This window comes from Notechis scutatus, chromosome 5 (assembly GCF_049901735.1).
Source record: "Notechis scutatus isolate UNSWTSFEM ecotype Mainland chromosome 5, rNotScu1.2, whole genome shotgun sequence".
NCBI classification, from domain to species: Eukaryota; Metazoa; Chordata; class Lepidosauria; order Squamata; family Elapidae; genus Notechis; species Notechis scutatus.
This window is the reverse complement of record NC_142013.1, coordinates 48,294,645-48,316,118: the sequence shown is the minus strand read 5'-3', so window position 1 is coordinate 48,316,118 and position 21,474 is coordinate 48,294,645. Positions and strand designations below refer to the sequence as shown.

At 36.0% G+C, this 21,474-nt stretch overlaps 1 pseudogene; it reads right to left on the bottom strand.

The window, feature by feature from the left end:
• Nucleotides 1–18,771: 18,771 nt before the first annotated feature.
• LOC148130470 (uncharacterized) lies at nt 18,772–20,776 on the bottom strand (annotated as a pseudogene).
• Nucleotides 20,777–21,474: the final 698 nt, after the last annotated feature.

Below are 21,474 nucleotides of genomic sequence, written 5' to 3'. Positions count from 1 at the left end.
GGTGGGCTGCTACTGGTTTGCAACGGTTTGGGCGAACATCTGGTTTGCCAAAATGGTAGTTGCAATGACTGACACCCACCCCTCCCCTTCTCTCCAAGGAGTCTCCAGATGGCCCGTTTTGGATACTGGATAAGTTCAGGGCCTGCACAGAAGCTTGGGGAAGGTGAAAAATGGGCCTCTTAGAGCCTCTGGAACATGGGGAGGGGAAAAACAGGCCTCCCAGAGGCTTGAGGAAATCTTACTTGTTTTCAAAGATGATTGAAGTAAGCAGCTGTGCTTCCAAAGACAGAAATTATAATTATAGGATTATTGATATTTTTCAACAATATAGCAGACACAGTATTCTTTCCAGCTAAATGTTCTCATTTCAAAGGCCAAATGAAGAAATAGGTGGTGTCAATATTGGTATAAAGTTCATCCATATGTGTTGGCAAACATAGGCTAGTTGTATTTATTATTAAATTCCTTGTGATAACATAGGCTATGTAAAATCACTGTACTGCTTTGTTCCTAATTGTTGTTCTCTCCTATGAGTTCCTCAAATGTGGTTTTTCATGAACAAAAGCTCCAGAATTAATTGGAGAATACCAGTATTAGGTATAAGGAAAGTTAAATAAGGCAACAGCTTCTAAAACACAAATCATATTAGTCAGAAACACAACCATGTTTTCCAAAGCATTCAGTCAGTTTCATAATTGCTGCAAAGTATCTTTGATTAGTTTCAAATCCAAACCAAATCCAAACTAAATTACCATTACTAATTATACTTCATTTTATTTCAAATGTAAAAGGTTAACCATATCTAAATTACTGTTTACTCTTTGTTCAATAAAATCCTTTTGCTTGAGTTATATACTATTTGTTTTATATTTTGTTATTCTAATTCCACTGTTTAAATAGGGTATATTAAGTATGAGAACAAATATTTTTGGCAGTCATAGTTTTAAAACTGAATCAATGGTATGATTCTACTTAATTTGGTAATAGGAATGTTCACTGTAATTTAAGAGGCAATTTACCCTCCCCTTAACTTCATAAAATAAAACTCTGCATTAGAAGCAAAGATTTCACTATCATACAAGTAGTCCTTACTTTCTTAGAGCCCACATTGGGATCAGCAACTCTAGAGGTAAGAGTCGCAGTCCAAGCAATGGTAAATTCATTCTTGATTGTGGGGTGGTGGTTTGTGACTCCTTTTAAAGAGCTGCTAGTGTGCCCTTTTCTCAAGAAGCCATTGCTGGACCCCATCATTCTGGATATTTTTCATCCAATTTTTTACCTTTTTTTAAGGAAAGCGGTTGAGAAAGTGATAATACTGCAACTCAAGAGGATCCTGAATGAAAGGAATTGTCTCTACTCATTTCATTCTGGCTTTAGACTCAGAAATGGGACAGATACACCATTGATCACTTTTCTACATTATCTCTGGCAGGAGTAGGATGGAGGTGGTGTATTGATCTTCTTGACTTCTTGGTGGCTTTCAATATTATCAACTATGTTTTACTTTTGGGTCTCTTAGGGAGTTTTGTGTTGGTTCACCTCTTTACTCCAAGGTCTTAATTGGTACTGTTAGGAAGGGTATGTTATGGGCATCATCAGTTAAAGATACAAAAAGGAAAAAGGCAGCTGATCTAGTGGTTAAGGCGCCAGGATAATATGCTGCTATTGTTAATCCTTAACTTGACCTTAAAATGTAGCTATAGGCTTAGAGTAGAATTAATCTTCATCCATATCTTCTTTTGTTCATCCTAACAATAGAATAAATAAGGCTTCAACAACCCTTTCCTATTATTTTCACCATTGTTCTATAAATCCTTTCTTTTCTTTGTAAACCCAGTAGTAGACTATTAATCCACATCATCTTTCATATCTTGACTTAATGTTTATATCTTTCCTCCATTTATTACCCATGTTTTGTTTTCCAAAATTTCTACCTTAATTTCACTTTGAATTACCTCTCCACTCAATTCTGCTGTAAATTCTTCAAAATCGTTTAATCTCTCTGTTATACAGTAACTTCTTCCCCATTTCTCAAATATCTTTTGAAATGTCTCAGTGTGTGACACTGTTTTCTGTCATATGTATAGAAGATAAAAACCATTTCATTGTGTGCAAAAGTAGATGTAAAAGGGAGATTTCTTCTTCTTCTTCTTCTTCTTCTTCTTCTTCTTCTTCTTCTTCTTCTTCTTCTTCTTCTTCTTCTTCTTCTTCTTCTTCCTCCTCCTCCTCCTCCTCCTCCTCCTCCTCCTCCTCCTCCTCCTCCTCCTCCTCCTCCTCCTCCTCTTCTTCTTCTTCTTCTTCTTCTTCTTCTTCTTCTTCTTCTTCTTCTTCTTCTTCTTCTTCTTCTTCTTCTTCTTCTTCTTCTTCTCCTTCTCCTTCTCCTTCTCCTTCTCCTTCTCCTTCTCCTTCTTCCCCTCACCACTCCTCTGCCTCCTCCTTCAGGTCCTCCTTATCTTCATCCTCTTACTGTATTTCTCTGGTCCTTATGTACTTAACTCTTTGATCACTCTGACAATCTTTAATTCTATGGTAACATGGTTGTCTCAGATTTCCTTTATCTCCTTGTTTTGCAAAATTCATCAATTGTTTTTCCATTAAAACTCTAAAGTTTGTGTTTTCAAAGAGACATTATTTTATTTATTTAATATTTTAAAAACATGTTAATAAAAATCATAATATTTCAAATTTCACTGGCTCCTCAATTCATTTTAAATTTTCTTAGGTTAATGTAGGAGATGGTGGGGTCAAATGCATCATCAGTTGAAGTTGCTATGCTCCCACGAGAGACCTAAGTCCACCTCTCCATGAATTCCGTTGACTCTTATCTAGCACCAATTTGTCTTGACCTTTAGTATATCAGATTCTTGTGTATAGGTAGCATGAAATCAATTCATAGTACTTTTGAATTTCCTCCTGGCTCCTGGTTTCTTGTGTCTTACAATTAAGTACTTATTAAGCTTCTGCCCATTAATCTTTAATTCTTTAAAATGTTATTTAATTCATTTCTTTAAGAAATGAACGAATAAAGTTTCACTCAGCAGAAGAGTTTTTAAAAAACCTGGTGTACTGAATATTTCTTTTAACTTTCAGGTAACTTTAATTCAAATATAAATGTGTTGAAATTGTAATTCAAGTGTTCAAACATTTATAATTTTAATTTGAATGTGCTTAAAAAGTGAGTTTCTTTGTGTGGACAAACCCTTACAGACAAGCTAAGGGTGTGGTCTTAATGTCAATTATAATCCTGCAATCTTTTCATAAAAAGCATCCATCCAGAGCATGTGGGCAGTCTCTTGGCCTATTCTTATCTGGAGAGAGACTGTTGGCTTGGGCCTGTTGCCTAGCTGATGGTTTCTACCACATCTTCATCTCCATTTTTTTGGAGATCTCTTAGTCTTATTGTGTAGTCAAATTACTTTTTCAATAACCCAAATGATGTAAAAGCTTATTTAGCAATTAACTAATGTAAATAATTAATACAAATCAAATAGCTCATGAGTTGCTTACTGACATAAATAAAAAAAGATTTACCTGCAATCTACAAATAAAGATTATATCAAAAGTAAGTTTATCATGTGAATAAGGGTTAAAATTATACTTTCACTGAGTAACTTTCAAATATGTCTTACAATATTTAATTCTAGAAATAAGTTGATAATAAAATGTATCAAAGTCCTGCCTTGGTATTGAGATTAATATGTAACAATATACAGTATACATCTAAAAGTACTGCTTAGAGACTGAAGGATATAAACATGTTTGCACATAATAGTTTCATTTATTAAAATATTTTTAGAAGCATGTGAATAAGAATTCCTAAAGACTGAAAGAAAAAGATTTTTCTTTCTATTATGTCAGACATCTTGGATTCATTGACCTCTTCAAGCTGTTGCACGTTCTCATGAACACCAATGAGACATGAAAATATGATTCTGAACAAATGAGAGGTGACTTTGTGATACCAGGTTATTAGCTGCAGAAGCATGGCTGCTGTTCTCCCCAATCCATCATCCCAGCATAGGCAGAGACAGAGAGAAATGATTGGGCAAGTAACACTAAGAAATATTGAAAAGAGAAGAGAGAATTGTTATACTTGGCAACAACTGAGTTAATAAACTGAGTTAATAAATAACAACTGAGTTTATTAACTGAGTTAATAAATTAGAAAAAGAAACAATCTTATGAAACACATAATGAATTTATTAAGTATAAAAAATGAATTTTAAACTATATTTGTAAATTAAATGTTGAAAATAAAATTATTCATCCCTCAACACTTCTGCTTCTTTGTTCAATAGTTACTTCCTTGTTGAGAATATAATATATTTTTCAGATTTTACACAGGATAAACATTCACAATATAAAATACCTTTGCTGGAATATCGTCTAGTAGCTATTAATGGTTGAAATTACAAAAACAGTTAATAAAACCATATTATTCTTTTCATGTTTATCTTTTTCTCTTGATGAAAATTTTATTTTCTGTTGAATCACGTGGTTTTTTATTTTTGAAAAGGCAACTACACAGCTAATTCATTTTTCCTTACATATTTTTTATATTGTTTACTGTACCTTTTGTTACTACACTCATGTATGATATATTGCTAGAATATAATTGAATGTGCTTTCTTGTTCAGTGACTAAAACTCAAAGAAATTAACAATTAGTAATTTAACAGATTTTGAGGAAATCTAACCATTGGGGTTAAAATCAGCAGTACCAATATCAACAACCTCCAATATGCAGATGAGACAAAATTGTTCACAGAAAACAAGGAAGATCTGGATTGGTTAATCCTAAGAGTCAAAGATGAAAGTGAAATATTCGGACATTAAGAACACTGCAGGTACAGGTACATAGCATAATGTATAGTATAATTTTTTTTTAAAAAAAAAAATTCAAACAAACTTTATTTACAAAGATTAAAAACATACAAGTTTAAAAAATACAAAAACAATAGTGTGTATAATAGCACATTCCATTTGTTATCGAATTCAATAGTCCTAATAATCATTACTGATACTTATCGCATTTTCATTTACTATTACATCTGAGTCACTAACTGACTCACAATACTCTACTCATTTTCTCATTGGTTTATAACTATTGTTTAATTGGTAATACATTCATATTATTTAATTAATGAATGAGAAGATATAGTAAATATATAATAGTAATAAAGTAAGAGAAAAAGAGATTTAAAACCTTTGTTATTCTTATGTATTTCATATAATCTGTTGAATATAATTTGTTTCTTGGGTTCATTTACATATTTTCCCCTTCTTATCTACCCAGCTGTACCATTTATCCCATATTCTGTAATAGTCTGTATCCTCCTTCCCATTAATTTTAAGAGTAAGTCTCTCCAACTGGGGACACTCATACGTTTTTTGAATGGCAACATGTATCGGTGATATGTTTGGTTTCTTCCAGTATTGTGCTAATGAAATCCGTGCTGCTGTTAACAAGTGGATGGTCTATATTATAATTACATTATACTGTAGGGGTATAATCCCCTTTGATCATTCCCAACAGGAACAGTTCTAGTTTCCACTCCAGCCCACACTCCATGATTTCTTCTATCCATTCTTTTATTTTTAACCAGTATTTCTTTGTCTCAGGGTAAGTCCACCATAAATGAAAGTAGGTACCTGTTTTCCCTTTACATTTCCAACAGCAAGGGTTTGCTGTCAGAAATATTTTGGCCAGTCTAGTGGGTTCCAGATGCATCTATACATCATTTTATACAGGTTCTCTGTATGTGCTACTGATTTAGTTAATACGAGTTTTTTTTTGTCAGATTTCTTCCCAGTCATCTAAATCTATACCATAACCAAAAAAAAAATTCCCAAGCTAACATAGGTCCTTTCACAATGCTCTCGGCCATTTCATGTTCTAATAGATAGTTGTATAGTTTAGAAATCAACTTTTTCTCTGGACTTGAAAGTATTTTGTCTAGATGTGTGTCTTTTATCTCAATTCCATATTCCTTTATGTCTTTGTTATATCTCAATTTTACTTGAAACTATGACCAGTTATCGATAACAATCCCTTGTGTTTCTAATTCCTGTATCATTTTAATTCTTTCCTCTTTATCTAATATTTGGTGGTACTTAAGTTTTTTGCTGCTATCCATCGTGTTTAGGAGGAACATTGCCTCCATCGTTGAGAACCACTTCGGAATTTTAGTGTAATGATTCCTTCTGATATCCACCCAAATTTTAATTAAAGACTTTCGGATAACGTGTCTGGTAAAATATAAATTGTTTTTACTATTCGGGTTCCACAGGAATGCGTGCCAACCTAACTGTAAGTCGTGACCCTCCAATTTTAAAATTCTATTGTTTCTCAGGTTGATCCAATCTTTTATCCACAGCAATGCTGCCACTTTATAATAGATCTCCCAGACAGGGAGTCCAAATCCACCTCTGCTTTTGTTATCTTGTAAGTAATTTTTTTTTATTCTCGTTTTTTTTCTTGCCCAAATAAATTTCATCACAATTTTATCTAATTCATTAAAAAAACTTTTTGTCCAATAGTATTGGAATTGTTTGAAACAAATATAGTATTTTAGGTAAAATATTCATTTTGATTGTTGCTATTCTGCCTAATAATGAAATTTGCATCTTATTCCAATTTTCCAAATCCTTTTCAATCTGTTTCAATAATTTGGTATAGTTATCCTCCCACAGATTTAATGTTCTAGCTCTTAACCAGATACCTAAATATTTTATTTTATTTACAATTTGTAATCCCATCTTTTCTCCTAATTTTTTTTTGTTTACTATTTGTTAAATTTTTAACTAACATTTTAGTTTTTTCCTTGTTGATTTTTAATCCTGCTAATTTACCGAATTTATATATTTCATTTAGTAAAACTGGTCCTGAGTCTATTGGATCTTCTATAACAAAAAACATATCATCTGCGAAAGCCTGTAACTTATACTCTTGATTTTTAATTTGGGTTCCTTTAACTTCTTTATTTGCTCTAATTCTGTCCAATAAAGTTTCTAAAATTGTTATAAACAGCAGAGGTGAAAGATGGCATCCCTGTCTGACACCCTTTCTTATCCTTAATGGTTTAGTAATCTCTCCGTTTAATAATACATTAGCTTTTTGCGTGGCATAAATTGCATTTAACATTTTTACAAAATTACCTCCAAAGTCCATCAAATTAACCTGCTTCTTCATAAATTCCCAATTTAAATTGTCGAATGCTTTTTGCGCATCCAGGAAGACTAAGGCCACTTGGCTTCCTGGGTGTTTTTCATAATATTCTAATATGTCTATTATTATTCTTGTATTATATCTAATCTGCCTCGTGGGAAGAAAACCATTTTGATCCGGATGGATTTTATTGCTGAGTACTTTCTTTAATCTTTCTGCCATTACTGCCATAAAAAATTTATAATCTGACTTTAACAGGGATATAGGTCTATAATTCTTTATTTGGTTGGCATCTGCACCCTCTTTTGGAATCAGTGTTATGTAAGCTTCCTTCCATGTTTCCGGGATTTTGGCTTCCAGTAATACCTCATTGCAGACCTCTAACAGCATATTCTCTAATATGGTGCCTGTTATATAACTCGTTTGGTAGCCCATCTGGACCTGGTGTTTTGTTTCTGTTTTGTTTTTGGATCACTGCTTTTAGTTCATCTAGGGTTATTTCTTTATTAAACAGCTCTTTTTTATCATCCGATAATGGATGCAGAATTCCTTCTCTCAAATATTCTTCTATTTTATTTGAATCAACTTCCTCTTGTTTATAAAGATCTTCGAAATATTCTCTTACAATTTCCTTTTTTTCCTCCAGATCCATCTCTATTATTCCATTTTTATCCTCTAGTTGATATATTGTTCTTTTTTAATTTTATTTTCTTAATTTATATGCCAGCCACCTACCAGATTTATTTGCATGTTCAAAATAATTTTGTTTTGTGTATAGTAATTTTTAAATTAATTCCTCTTGGTCTAAAATATTCATTTCATGTTTAACTAACGTTAATTCATTTCTAATTTGTTCATCCCCTGAGGTTTCCATTTGCTTATTTTCCATTTTCTCTATTCTTTTTATAAGAGCTTTCCATTTTCCATCTCTTTCTCTATTTCTGTTTCCCTTAAAAGCTATCGATATTCATCTTAAATATGCTTTCATTGTATCCCATAGATTCTGCAATTCAGGTATCCTGCAATGAGGTAAGTTTTTTATTAAATTTAAAGAAACTGGTCAGTTCTTCCCTAACTTTTTGAATATATTCCTCCTCCTTCAATAATTGCGAATTGAGTGTCCATCTACCTTTTTTGTAGAAACTGTTTTTCCAGATTATCTGTACCAGGTTATGATCTGCCCACATATTGGCCAAAATCTTTATATCCTGGATCTCCTTGCATAGCTCACTATTTACCCAAGCCATATCTATCCTAGACCATGATTTGTGTGGGCTGGAGTAGAAAGTGAACTGTGATATTCCTGGATTCCTCTTCCCCCACACATCCACTAATTCTAATTCTTCAACCATCTCTAAAAATTTCTTAGGCAATGTGTTCCGTTTCTTATATTGTCTTTGTTCACAAGCATAATCTTGGCTATTGTTTGGTATTGCATTATAATCTCCTATGATTCAAATTCTTGTTGTCAAATTCTATTAATTTCTCATGTAAAGTTTTATAGAATTCACTTTGATTTTTGTTGGGGATGTATATTCCCACTAATAATGTCTTTTTATTTTGTATTACCACCTCTACTATTACTATTCTTCCAAATTCATCTTTATAAATCAATTTTGAGGGTATATCTTCTTTTATATATAATACTACCCCTCTTTTTTTTCTTCCGCCAATGTTGAATACATTTTCCCCAATTTTTTGTTTAATAAATATCTTTGATCACACATCTTAACATGAACCCCTTGAATACAAATCAGCTCTTTGTTTTTCTAGCTTAAAAAATACTCTTTTTCTCTTAACCGGGTTATTTAACCTGTTAATATTTGTTGATATTAGATTTACTTCTTTATCCATTTCCCTTCTTACTTCTATCCCTCAGTATTTTTACTCATCGTTTGACTTCTAGTCCTCACTCCTATTTCTTCTCTTCCAAGTATCTCTTCACCTCCTTCCCTCTCCTTCTCCTTATACCTCCCCTTAGTTCTATGTTGTAGCTCTTCTTGACTCGAGATTTTATGATCATCACTGGTGCTCGATTCTTCCTCTATTCCTCCTATTTGGTCAAAAAATTCTTGAGCTTTAATTAGACTATCTATTCTTATCCTTTTCTCCTTCCATATTACTAGGATATCCTCAGGGGAAATCCATCTAAAGGGAATATTTTTTTTATTCAAATAGTTCGTGAGAAATCAATAGTCTCTCCTCTGCTCGCGAACTCTTCACGGCACCTGTTTTAGGACTATCACTTCTCTATCTTTATATTTTATTCCTTCATCTCTCGTAACTCTATAAATTATATCTTTCACTCACCTCCTTGCAAATCTAATATGCACTTCTTGGGGGAATCTGTGCCATCTCGTGTAACTCATGTACACTCTGTATACATCATCCAACTCATTCACCATCTCGTTCTTGTCTCTATTCAAAAGCTCTGCCAATATCTCCGCCATCACCAACAGTAAGTTCTCTCCCCTCTCTTCCTCTATGTTCTGGAATCTGAGATAATAGGAGGTCTTATCCATCTCAAAATGAATGAGGGTCTCATTTGTCTCTTTGTTCTGTTCCATAATTTTTTGTTCAATGCCTTCCAACTTCTTTTCCATCTGATCAGCTAGTTTTACAAACTCTTTAATTTTCTCTTCATTTATTTTAATCAGTTCTTGTATTTGGCCTATCTTACCATCTAGATTCTTAACTTTGCTTCTATGGTGGTTTGACATTGAAATGAGACACAGGGAACTGTCTCTGAGAAAAATGCCAACCCTGAGAGAACTCAGGTAGCAGTATTTATTGAGAAAAAACACAAGCAAAATATACAGTATGCATATTCAGAAAACAATGACCTCAACAGGAGATTACTTCACCAGCATGAGAACACACAATCTTGGAAAGTCCCAGATGTTACCTTGCTAGGGTGAGATCATACAGCCACGGAAAGTCTCATGGGAAAGTTTGGAAAGTCCCATGAGAAAGCACAACTGTGTATCTTGTACCTTGAACTTTCACCCATTTTCCTATTCCTTCTAAACTGGCAGAATCAAAACAGAATGAGGCACTCTGAGCAAAGATACTCCTACCCCCACCAAGAATGCCCACATCTTCCTAGACTTACTGCTAGTTATACAAAGGCCTTACAGAAAATGATAAAATGATTAATAAAATATATTACCACATTCCCTCCTTTTTTATTTATTCAAAGATAGGGGGTGTTTTAGTGGCATAGTACACAGTTCCCTCATGACCTGATCCCTCACGCCGGAAGACTGAGGTACACATTTGTAATAGATTAGGAATACATTGAATAAAACAACATAATAAGATACATATAGCAATAATAATAACAACCCCTTGCAATAAGGAGCGAAACCATGATCCATCAGGAAGCCAGGACCACAGACTGTCCCAGAATGATGCATTAAACCCATCGGCTCCAGATTGATGCTGAGCAATACGATCTTCCATGTCCTGAACAGTTTTTGTAATGTTTGGCTCATAATTATGTATAAAAACACAACAATGTGAATGAATTAAAGCACAAACTCCTCCTTGAGCAGCTAACATAATATCTAAAGCATATCGATTTTGCAAAGTAACTGTACAATTTCAGACATTTCTACATTAATCATCTTAATATTCTTTATAGTATCATTAAACATAGCAACAGTAAAATTATTTAAAATATGAATATCCCTATAGTTCATAGCAATTCCCAAAGGTGGGATAAGACCTCGAGAAATTTGTGTCCACAGATTACCTCCCATGGTTAGACCGAATCCAATTCCCGGCGATTTCGGATCCGAACCTCAGGAGGTAATGTATCTAACTTATAGATAACCGGAATGACAAACCCCAAAGTACATGTCCCTGACCAATTTGCAGGGATTTGTTGATATGCCCACAGTCCACATAAAAACCAAAACCCTTCCAGCTGTACATAACCTTGTTGACTTGCCGCTTGCATCAGCTGTTTCATGTCTAGATATTGATACTGGCCAAATGTGTCAGACTCATTTTTCCCATTTACCCAAGTTATGTTGTTCTCTGAACCATTTGTCCATTTAATAGTGTAATTGCAGACACTATGATTCCCCAAGAATTGTGAGTTTGTAATGTTTTGGAAACATAAATGTGCTGGAGACTGCAGTGCAGTCTTCACCTTGACTGTGAAGTTCATGGCATATGAAATGTTATGCTTTCCGGTCTGCAAAGTAGACCGATTAAATGGAACTCCATGTAGAGTCAGTCCTTCTCCCACTCTCCCAGGAAGGTGCATACACAACCAACAATTGGTGATGTTCAAGTTTTTGGCAGTTGTGCGCAAATCTTTAATGTAATTATTATCGGTCCACAAATCATCGCCCAAATCTCCGGCACGCTGAACATGCTGTCGCTGCTCTCTCCGCACCCGAGCAGCCCAAGACAGATTAGGCAGAATCAGCAGGATCAGGAACCACAGATGCGCCATCCTGCTCCTCCGAAACTTCCTTCACAGGTGCCTGCGAATGATCAGGCCGAACACACCGACCAGGAACCCAACGAATTTGACCAAGATGTTCCACTGCTGCAACCACGTCCCCACGTTATCAACTCAGCAGGAACCCATGCCGGATCCGGAAGGAACCGCACCAACACCCGAGGTCTCACCGCATCTGTAGAAGGAGAAAAAAATGCCTGCTGGCCGCGCCGCAGGGGTTACCAGACAAATTTAAAAATTTAAAGTATACAAAGCTAGATTTAATTGATCTTGAATCGCCGGAAGCCCCAGGAGCTTCCCTCCTTTTTATTTAATTTAGTCAACATGGTCTTGAGCATGGCATGTGAGCAACAAAACACACATTCACACGCTTCTCCAAACATCCTTGTAACAGCAAAAGCAATCTTAAAATATCAGGTGATATTCCAGGAGACAAATAAGAACCTGCTACAAAGGGTAACAAATTATACACATACAATGAATCCACTATTAAATTAAAATCCTGATTGTGAAAATTTTGAAAAGCAAAACTACAGCAGCAAGTTCTGCCTGCTGGGCAGACTTCTGCTCTGAAGTCACTTTTGTATGCCAAATTCCAGATTTATCTTTCCAAACACAAGCACCAAAAACTTTCCCTCCATCAGTAAAAACTGTAGGAGCATCTGATATGCCCAATGGTATCCTTTCTTACATTTTGGGCACACTGATTTAGGACGAACACCCTGTCCCATTGATCTCTTATTCTGCTGACTTTGACCTCTTCCAGGAGCCCGACATTGCGCTTTAAAATGTCCAGGCTTCCCACAATTGAAACAATCCCCTTTTGAGCATGTCCTGTTTGTAAAGCCAAAGCTAAAGTTTCCATGTTAAAAGACTGACTCCCAACCTTCCTACATGCATTAATCAAATCCGCGATTTCTCGCTCTCCACTTGCTACAAGTGGATTTAAAATCTTTCTGCAATCTGTGTTAGCTTGTTCTACTGCTAACTTAAAAAGCAACTCTTTCTGGGCGAATTGATTATCAATTTGTCTTTCAATAGCCAATTTCAGTCTGCTAATGAAATTTTCATAGGGTTCATTGTTCCCTTGTTTGATGTTAGTAAAGGTCTTCTCACCACCTTCGCCGTCAGGGAGAGCCCCTATGGCTTGAAAAATTAATTGTGGGAGAAGAACGAACCCCTCATCAGGCATACCATCTCTCTGTTGTTCCACTGTTGTAAAATTACCAGCTCCGTAAAGCTGATCTGGGGTAACATTTGCTGTTCCCCTCTGGACTGCCAGCTGTCTCCATTTCTGATCTAACACCAAATATTGAGCTGGAGTTAAAATCATATTCAACAGAGCTTTCCAGTCAGCCGGAATCATTTTATTTCCATAACCAACTGCTTCTAACAATGCCTGAGTATATGGCGATCTAACACCATATTCTTTTTCTGCTTGCTTAACTTCCCTCAAAATCCTGAGAGGTAAAGGCTTCCACTCCCGCTGCGGATTCAACGCAGCGTCCATGACAATTTCTACTGGATTAAGTTGAACTTCTACTCCAAACTCCACCAAATCATCTCCTGATAGTTCCCCTCTATTCTTTGCTTCTTGAATAGCTGCAGTAACTGCATCCACCTGAACCCTTAAAGGTAAACTCTTATCCTCTGACAAAGTATTTCTAGCGCCGGACAGTCCCCAGATTTATCTGGAGGTGCCGTCGGCGGCAACAAACGATACCGCATGGTAAAGCGGCAAACCTTCTTCGGGGGTGCTAGGAGCGGTTGTTCATAAGTAGCTAACGCATCCATAATCACCCTCCAGGTTAACAAAATTGAAGAAGGGGCACGAGGTTCCTCGTGCAAAAATTTCCCTATCTTTTCCAGGACTCTACTTTAATACTACCTCCCTCCGGATATGACTTAATATTTTTCCAAACATACTGTAGTAAGTCCTCAATTTCTTTCTTTCCTACAGCACAACCCCTACTGCCAATTCCAAACCCAAAACTATTCCCAATGATCCTCTCAATTCCCTGATGTGCTCTTTCTGAGCCTTCGAGAGATCTCCCCCATACTCACGAAAAGAATCTATCTTCGTCCAGCGAAGAAGATGAGGGCCCAGTCGGACGTCCGCGACGATGAGTATAGGATGCGGGAAACGATATAGCCTTCCAAGCTATCACGTCGGGTCACCATTTATGGTGGTTTGACATTGAAATGAGACACAGGGAACTGTCTCTGAGAAAAATGCCAACCCTGAGAGAACTCAGGTAGCAGTATTTATTGAGAAAAACACAAGCAAAATATACAGTATGCATATTCAGAAAACAATGACCTCAACAGGAGATTACTTCACCAGCATGAGAACACACAATCTTGGAAAGTCCCAGATGTTACCTTGCTAGGGTGAGATCATACAGCCACGGAAAGTCTCATGGGAAAGTTTGGAAAGTCCCATGAGAAAGCACAACTGTGTATCTTGTACCTTGAACTTTCACCCATTTTCCTATTCCTTCTAAACTGGCAGAATCAAAACAGAATGAGGCACTCTGAGCAAAGATACTCCTACCCCCACTTCCTAGACTTACTGCTAGTTATACAAAGGCCTTACAGAAAATGATAAAATGATTAATAAAATATATTACCACAGCTTCTCATTTCTCCAAACTCATTTTTAATTCTTCTTTCATTGTTTCTCTTTCTGCTTTACTTTCCGTATGGTTTTTAGCCATCGACTCCTGCATTGCCAACATCGTGCTTTGAATAGTTAGTAATGTAGTTTGGACCGCTTGTGTATTGGTCTGGGCCGTAGATTTTTCTAGCGCCAACATCCCTTCAATTGTTTTCTGGGTCAGTGTTACTGTGGGGGTAGGTGGTGTTCTTGTTGGTGTCAATTTTCTTCCTGTTTTCGTAATGGTGGTAGTTGTACTAGTCATATCTTTGATAATTCTTTGTTGTTTCTCCACTATCCTAAATACATTTTCCCAAGTTGTATTGCTGATTACCATCAACCTTATCCGTATTTTATAATTTAATTTTCTCAATTATCTAATATTTTGTCCTACTTAATCTAATTTCCTAACACCATTAGATTAAAGATGTTATCATCAATTGGTAGTTATATATTAAGACTTCCAAGCCCACCCTAATTATTATTACTCTAAGTGCTCCCCTCACTTTGTATTAATACAATGCCTAATCTTAATAAATTCAATAATTCATCAGTTCTTAAATTGTTTAACAGAGGAGAAAAAAATATCATTTAACTATACTCAAATATATAACAATATTATAACCCCACTCACTTTCTTTAAATTGATTACTGTATTTTAACTAATATTTCCCTAGATATACAGTAAAAATTCAAAATTCAAGTTAATACTTTTTATAAATCACAATATCCAATATAACCGGGACATGAGAAAGAGGAGGAGGAAACAATTCATTAACTTATCATTGTATTAATCAATATATTAAATTCATTGGTCTATATTCAATCAAATAAGTGTAAAAGGGAGATGAAAAGGGAGATATAGAATATATTCCAAAATGGTTAAATATCACATTCAGATTAAATCCTATTTCAAAATAACCACTTAATCTTATTTTCTTATTACTTAAATATATACCATAAATAAATATAAGGTGAAGCTATACCACTCCAATTAGTTCTAAGAGGGAAAAGACAGAGAGAAAAAAGGAAAACAGAGAAAAAAGAAATGCACTGGATGGGAAGAGGATTTACAGCCTCCTACTTTCTTGTCATTGCCTTGGTATTCCAGCTATGTCCAATAGTAAATTAAAGTCTCAGTTTTCAGTTCTAACAGTCACTTCAGCTGCTTTCCTCCTGGAATCACCAGTCTCAATGGCTTCCAGTGCAAATTGCACTGTCACTCTTCTGTTCAATTTCAAAGTTTCAAAATTCTTGTCCATCTGTAAAATACTCTCCACAATTTGTTTGTTTAGCTAAAAATGAAAAGTTTCCACGGAGGATAATTGCTCTTCTCTCCTTTTCACTTTCCTATTTAATGGTAAGTTTCACTTTATCCAACGCTGGGGGTAAACAATTCAGTTCTGCCGCCACTTTCTGCTTTGCCCCTTCCACATTGGAGCTTCAAACGCACACTGATTGCTTTCCAAATTATCTACTAGTTATAATCCAACACCAATTTTGCCTCCAATGTTTTCCTGGGCTCAAATTTGATCTCTTCTCCTCGCTTCCTTCTCAAATTGGCTCCATCGCATCTTTGAGCCAGTCTCAACAGGCTGGCTTCTTTTGCCCTGGGCTTTGGGCTCCCTTCTTTACCTCCAGAGTTGCAATTCCCCGGTTAGGCTCCAAGAGTTCTCCCTCACTTGGGTGGTCCCGCCAGGATCAAACCCCACCTCGAACAGTTGCCCACTGGCAAAAACCCCGAAGTAGGTGAGCACAGCAGAGTTCTCCTACCTCGCCATGTCGCAATGTCACCGGAAGTCGTATAGTATAAAATTACATAAATGTATCAACTTCGAATTCCATAAAGTGCATAGAACAAAAGTTCAGGGAGAACATAATGCTTTAAGCAACTTTGGCTTAAGTATGTGGTCAGAAGCATAAAGTTTTTTGTTTCTTAAAAGGCTCCACTTTAAAATGCAGTCATCTTCATTTATTCATTGGTAATAAAAATAAGTTTCATTACGGCACTCTAGGACAAAGAGTTTCCCTGAGAATACATCCTATCTTATAAATTAAAGCTTTAATTGCAGTGTCATCATCTTCTCTTATTGTATTTTGATGGATTTATAGTTCCCCATGTGCATTTGAGACAAGCCATGCAGAGCTAATATGCCAGATAGAATAACACTCTAGAATAGGACAAATGAAAGACACCTAGGTTGAGCAGATTCCCTATGCTTTCTATCAACTAAGCAAAATGTACTTAGTAATGAAAATATAACATAAGGTACTGGGTACCTTTTCTTTACTGAATACAGAAAATCATTCTTTTACAATTTAAGAAAGAAGTTACAAATTCACAAATTAATAAATATTAATGTTGTTCATTTGAAAGTAAAAATGTAAATTAAGCTTTGCATTTGTTCCTCTTGCTTATTTTCAAAATGCATACTAATCTAAAGTGAGAATGATTCTACCTTAAATTTCATAAGGGCAATATGTATTTGAATTCAATCTGAGACTATTGCAAACAATGTTTGTACTCTAATTGATTTAAAAAAAAAACACCAAAAACCTATAAGCAAGTGAATGCTATTGGAATAGTTATCCCAGAATTTTACATTTAATTTTTATAGCTTAATATATAGAAATAAAACAAAAAGACAGAAAAAATAAAAATGAAAGAGAATACATATAGTAGTTTTATTTTCAAACCCAACATTGAACTTACAAAGAGTAAAATTGATTCATTTGTCCACTTCATTAATAAAAAGCTAGTTTATAAATAGAAAAGGAATATTTGTTTATCCAACCAACCAACCAATCATCCACCTATCACATTTGTATAGCCTCCTCTGGGCTACTTTTGTGGGAATGTTGCTGAGAAAGAAGTAGAGTTTCTCCTGCAGAAATTACTGGAATAAATTATGCAAGGTAATTTTATCTATTGACCTTGAGCTGAACAAATTCTGTCCATGAATTTTGGAAGCTGGTAGGTTCCAAAAAGTTGAGTTTTAATCCCAGCAACTTGGCCTGGTTCTGGAATTAGAGGACTGCTTATCTAGAAAGATATTGTTTATTTCTGAATGGGATCACAATTTCCTGACAAGAACTGGTTCATAATTTGGGAGAACAGATGTGACCAAGAGGATCATTTTAAATCTCTATCTTATGCTCTAATAATCTTTCCTAAAGGAGGAGGCATTGCTTAATATTATGTACCTTCTGGTGACTCACCAGTCAGAGTCTTGTAATGTTTAATGAGACTTGTTTTGAAGAACTTCAGATACTCTAGCAGGTTCAGCTATAACTCAAGTAATCACTTTTCACTCTTCTCCAGTAGGATGATGAATGCTACCTGATGTCTCACATTATATTGTCAAATACTTATATTGTCTTTTTCCTTGAGTTCTTGGTAAAATATAGAATTATTCCCCTGCATAGTATGAAATGGTAGATTTTCAGTGACACTAAACTTTTTACCTATCTCCAATATTTTCCTATTTGTTGCTGCCCATTTTCTATAACATTGGTATCATTAGCTATGCTTCTGGGCTGACATCTATACTTTGTATAACTTTGTTAGTATATGCTTTTGATATACATTCCTAGCATTCATTATTTATCCCATCCAGGAACACATTACACCACCACACTAAGGCAATATTTCAATACTTGAATTTCTGTAAGCTCTAGATATTCCTATTGATAGTTAGAAAGGTATCTATTTAGTTGGTTCCAATTGGTCAATTATCTCACATAATTACAGAACTTCCAATGCTCAAAATACCTTATGAACTTATGTCAGAATGGTGAATGCACACCAAATCAATATATATCTTACATATATTTACATGCACATATTGCAACCTGTGCTACATAGGCATAACAGGAATTCCAAAATTCAGAGGCACTACACCACTTAATTCAATAACATCAATGTGTAGCTTGGCTGGACATTTCCCCTGCAAATAGAACTGAATGGATCATATCACTTGTATCTTGTATTTTGTCATAATGACAAAATGAACATAAGTTTGTCATATAGGTTCTTCCCTTTACATGCATATCTGCAATGTCATGATGCACAAGAAAAAGGGATGTCATTTCTTACCCACCCACCCCTTTTTTTTCTCCTCTAAATAATTGCCCCTTATGTTTCTTTTCATTACTTCACTTTTCATTTTCTACTTTTTCCATTTGACTTCAGAAAGATATCTGATGAGATGAACTGTTGTCATGAGACCTTCTGTATGGGAATACATTTGCTAATCATTAAAATCCCCATGCTATGAAATTTATCATATTTGTGTCTCTAATTATTTTGATGATGATTGCTGTAGCAACAATTCTAAACCATTAGTTAAAAAAAATATTGTTATTGTTATTGTTGTTGTTGTTATTACTCACAAAAACAACAGTGTACACAGCAAACGAGATAACTGTGCTGGGTTTTGTATCACAAATCACTAGTCAAAAATTTCCCAAGCATTTAGGGCTGCGTGATGTATCGGCGGATTATGTGAACAGATCCCAGTAAGGTGGCCTTCTGCAGCTGACCAATGGTGATTTTGTCAGCGCCAATTGTTTTTAAGTACTTGCCTAGGTCTTTAGGCACAGCACCCAGTGTGCCGAGTACCACTAGAACCACCTGTACTGGTTTATGCCAGAGTCTCTGCAGTTTGATTCTCAAGTCCTGATATCTGGTGATTTTTTTCAAGTTGTTTCTCATTGATTCTGCTGTCACCAAGTATGGCAATGTCATCAATCCACACTTTTTTCTTCTCCACAATCATGATATCTGGGGTGTTCCAAAACTTTATCAGTCTGTATTCGGAAGTCCCACAATAGTTTTGCATGCTCATTTTGACCCCTTTTTCAGGCTTATGATCCCACCAGTTCTTTTCTACAGGCAGATGGTAGTTGTGATACAAATTCCAGTGGACCATCTGAGCGACTGTGTTGTGACATTGTTTGTAGTCAGTCTGAGCAATTATCTTACAACAGCTCAGTATGTGATTGATGGTTTCATCCGCTTCTTTGCAGAGTCTGCATTTGGGGTCATCAGCAGATTTTTCTATTCTGGCTTTGATTGCATTCGTTCTGGTGGCTTGTTCTTGGGCTGCAAGAATCAGGCCTTCTGTTTCTTTCTTCAGTGTTCCATTGGTGAGCCATAACCAGGTCTTTTCCTTGGATCTTTTTAAGGAACTGTCCATGCAGCGCTTTGTTACACCAGCTGTCAGCCTGAGTTTGCATTGCTGTTTTCCTATATTGATCCTTGGTTTGCTGCACTTTGAGCAGCTTCCTATTGTTGACCTCCATCAAAGCTGGTTCAACACTGTCTTTCACATAATCTGCCAGAGCATGCTTCTCTTCTTCAACTGTCTGCTTCACTTGCAAAAGTCCTCTGCTGCCTGCTTTTCTGGGCAAATATAGCCTGTCAATGTCACTACACAGGTGCAGTGCATAGTGTATGGTAATCAGTTTTCTCATTTTCCTAACCAGGCTGTCCAGCTCTTCCTGCATCCAGTTTACGATCCCAGCATTATATCTGATGGGTATGGCCCAGGTATTTATAGCCTTGATGGTGTTACTGCCATTCAGTTTGCTTTTTAGAAGTTTTCTGACCCTTTAAGTGTATTCCTTGCTGACCACATTTTTCACTTGCCCATGCTTCATATTGTTCAGTTACAGTATGCCCAGGTTCAGGTTGGTGGCACTTGATGGTTTGTCCATTGGGCATTTTGATTCCATCACTTTCTATGACCTTCCCTTGCTTCAGTGCCACTGTGGTGCATTTGTCCAGGCTGAACTCCATGCTGATGTCAGTGCTGAAAATTTGAACTGTATTGGTCAGTGATTTCTGATTTTCTGAATAACGTCAGATCATCCATGTACAGCAGGTGAGATATTTTTTTGTGAATTTTTAGCAGTTTGATAACCCAGGTTAGTTTTCTGTAAAATTGTTGACAGGGGTGTCATAGCAATGATGAATAGCAGAGGTGACAAAGAATCACCCTGGAAATTCCTCTTTTGATGTTGACTAGTCCATAGCTTTCACTTCCAATAAACAGTTCTGTTTTCCAGTGCTTCATCACATTTGCAATGACATCCAGGCACTTGATGATCCAGCTGTGCGGTAGTGAATCAAATGCTTTTTTGTAGTCAATCCAAGTTGCATGCAGATTTGGTTTTTGGCTTTTGCAGTTCTCTAGAATCATTTTGTTGATCAGGAGCTGATCTTTTGTGCCTCTACTTCCTTCTTTATTTCCTTTCTGCTCTACTGGCAAGATGTTATTTGCTTCTAGGTAGTCCTGGATCCTGTCAGCTATGATGCTGGTCAGCAGCTTGAATATGGTTGGCAGACACCTTATTGGCCTGTAATTTGCAGGTGTTGCCCCTTTTGCTGGATCATTCTGTATCAAGTAGGTTTTCCCAGCTGTTAACCATTCACTGATGTTTCTTGTCTGCAGCATCTCATTGAATTGTTTGGCCATTTTTTTGTGCAGGCTGGTCAGGTATTTGAGCCAAAAGCCATGCAGTTGATCTTTGCCAGGTGATGTCCAGTTCTTGAACAACTCTGTTGCTTATCATTTCCATAGTTATTTCCAGTTGGTCCATTTTGTTCTTGGAGAATTTTGTCTCAAAGTCTCTGATCTACCCAGCATTTTTGTTGTAACATTTCTCAGTCTCCCACAGGTCTTTCCAAAACTGAGTAGTTGCTGTTTTCTCAGGTTTTCCAATTTTCGAATCCCCCATCTGATTCAGACTGTGATAGAACCATCTTTGGTCTGATTAGAACAATTGATTTTGTTTGTACTGGATGACTCTGGCTTTGTATCTTTCCATTTTTCTTGCTGTTGCTGTTATCTGCTGCTTCACAATTTCCAATGCTTCATCAATTTTTCTTGTGCTGAGCCCATATTTTTTATCAGATGTTTCTTGATCTTGCTGTTCTTCAGCTTTTTCTACTGCAAATTATTCAAGTTGCTTGCATCTTCTCGCAGGCTCTTGATTTTCAACTCCAACCTGATTTTCCACTGTGGTTTTCCAGTTGATTCTCTAGGGGGCTGCGGCTGTTGAATCCCCAGTTCTTCAGTTACTATGACTTCTGTACTATAGGCAAGCTGTTTTGTTTGTTCAATTTATGTTATCTGGACTGTTGCAAGTGCATAATTCACATCTATCATCAATG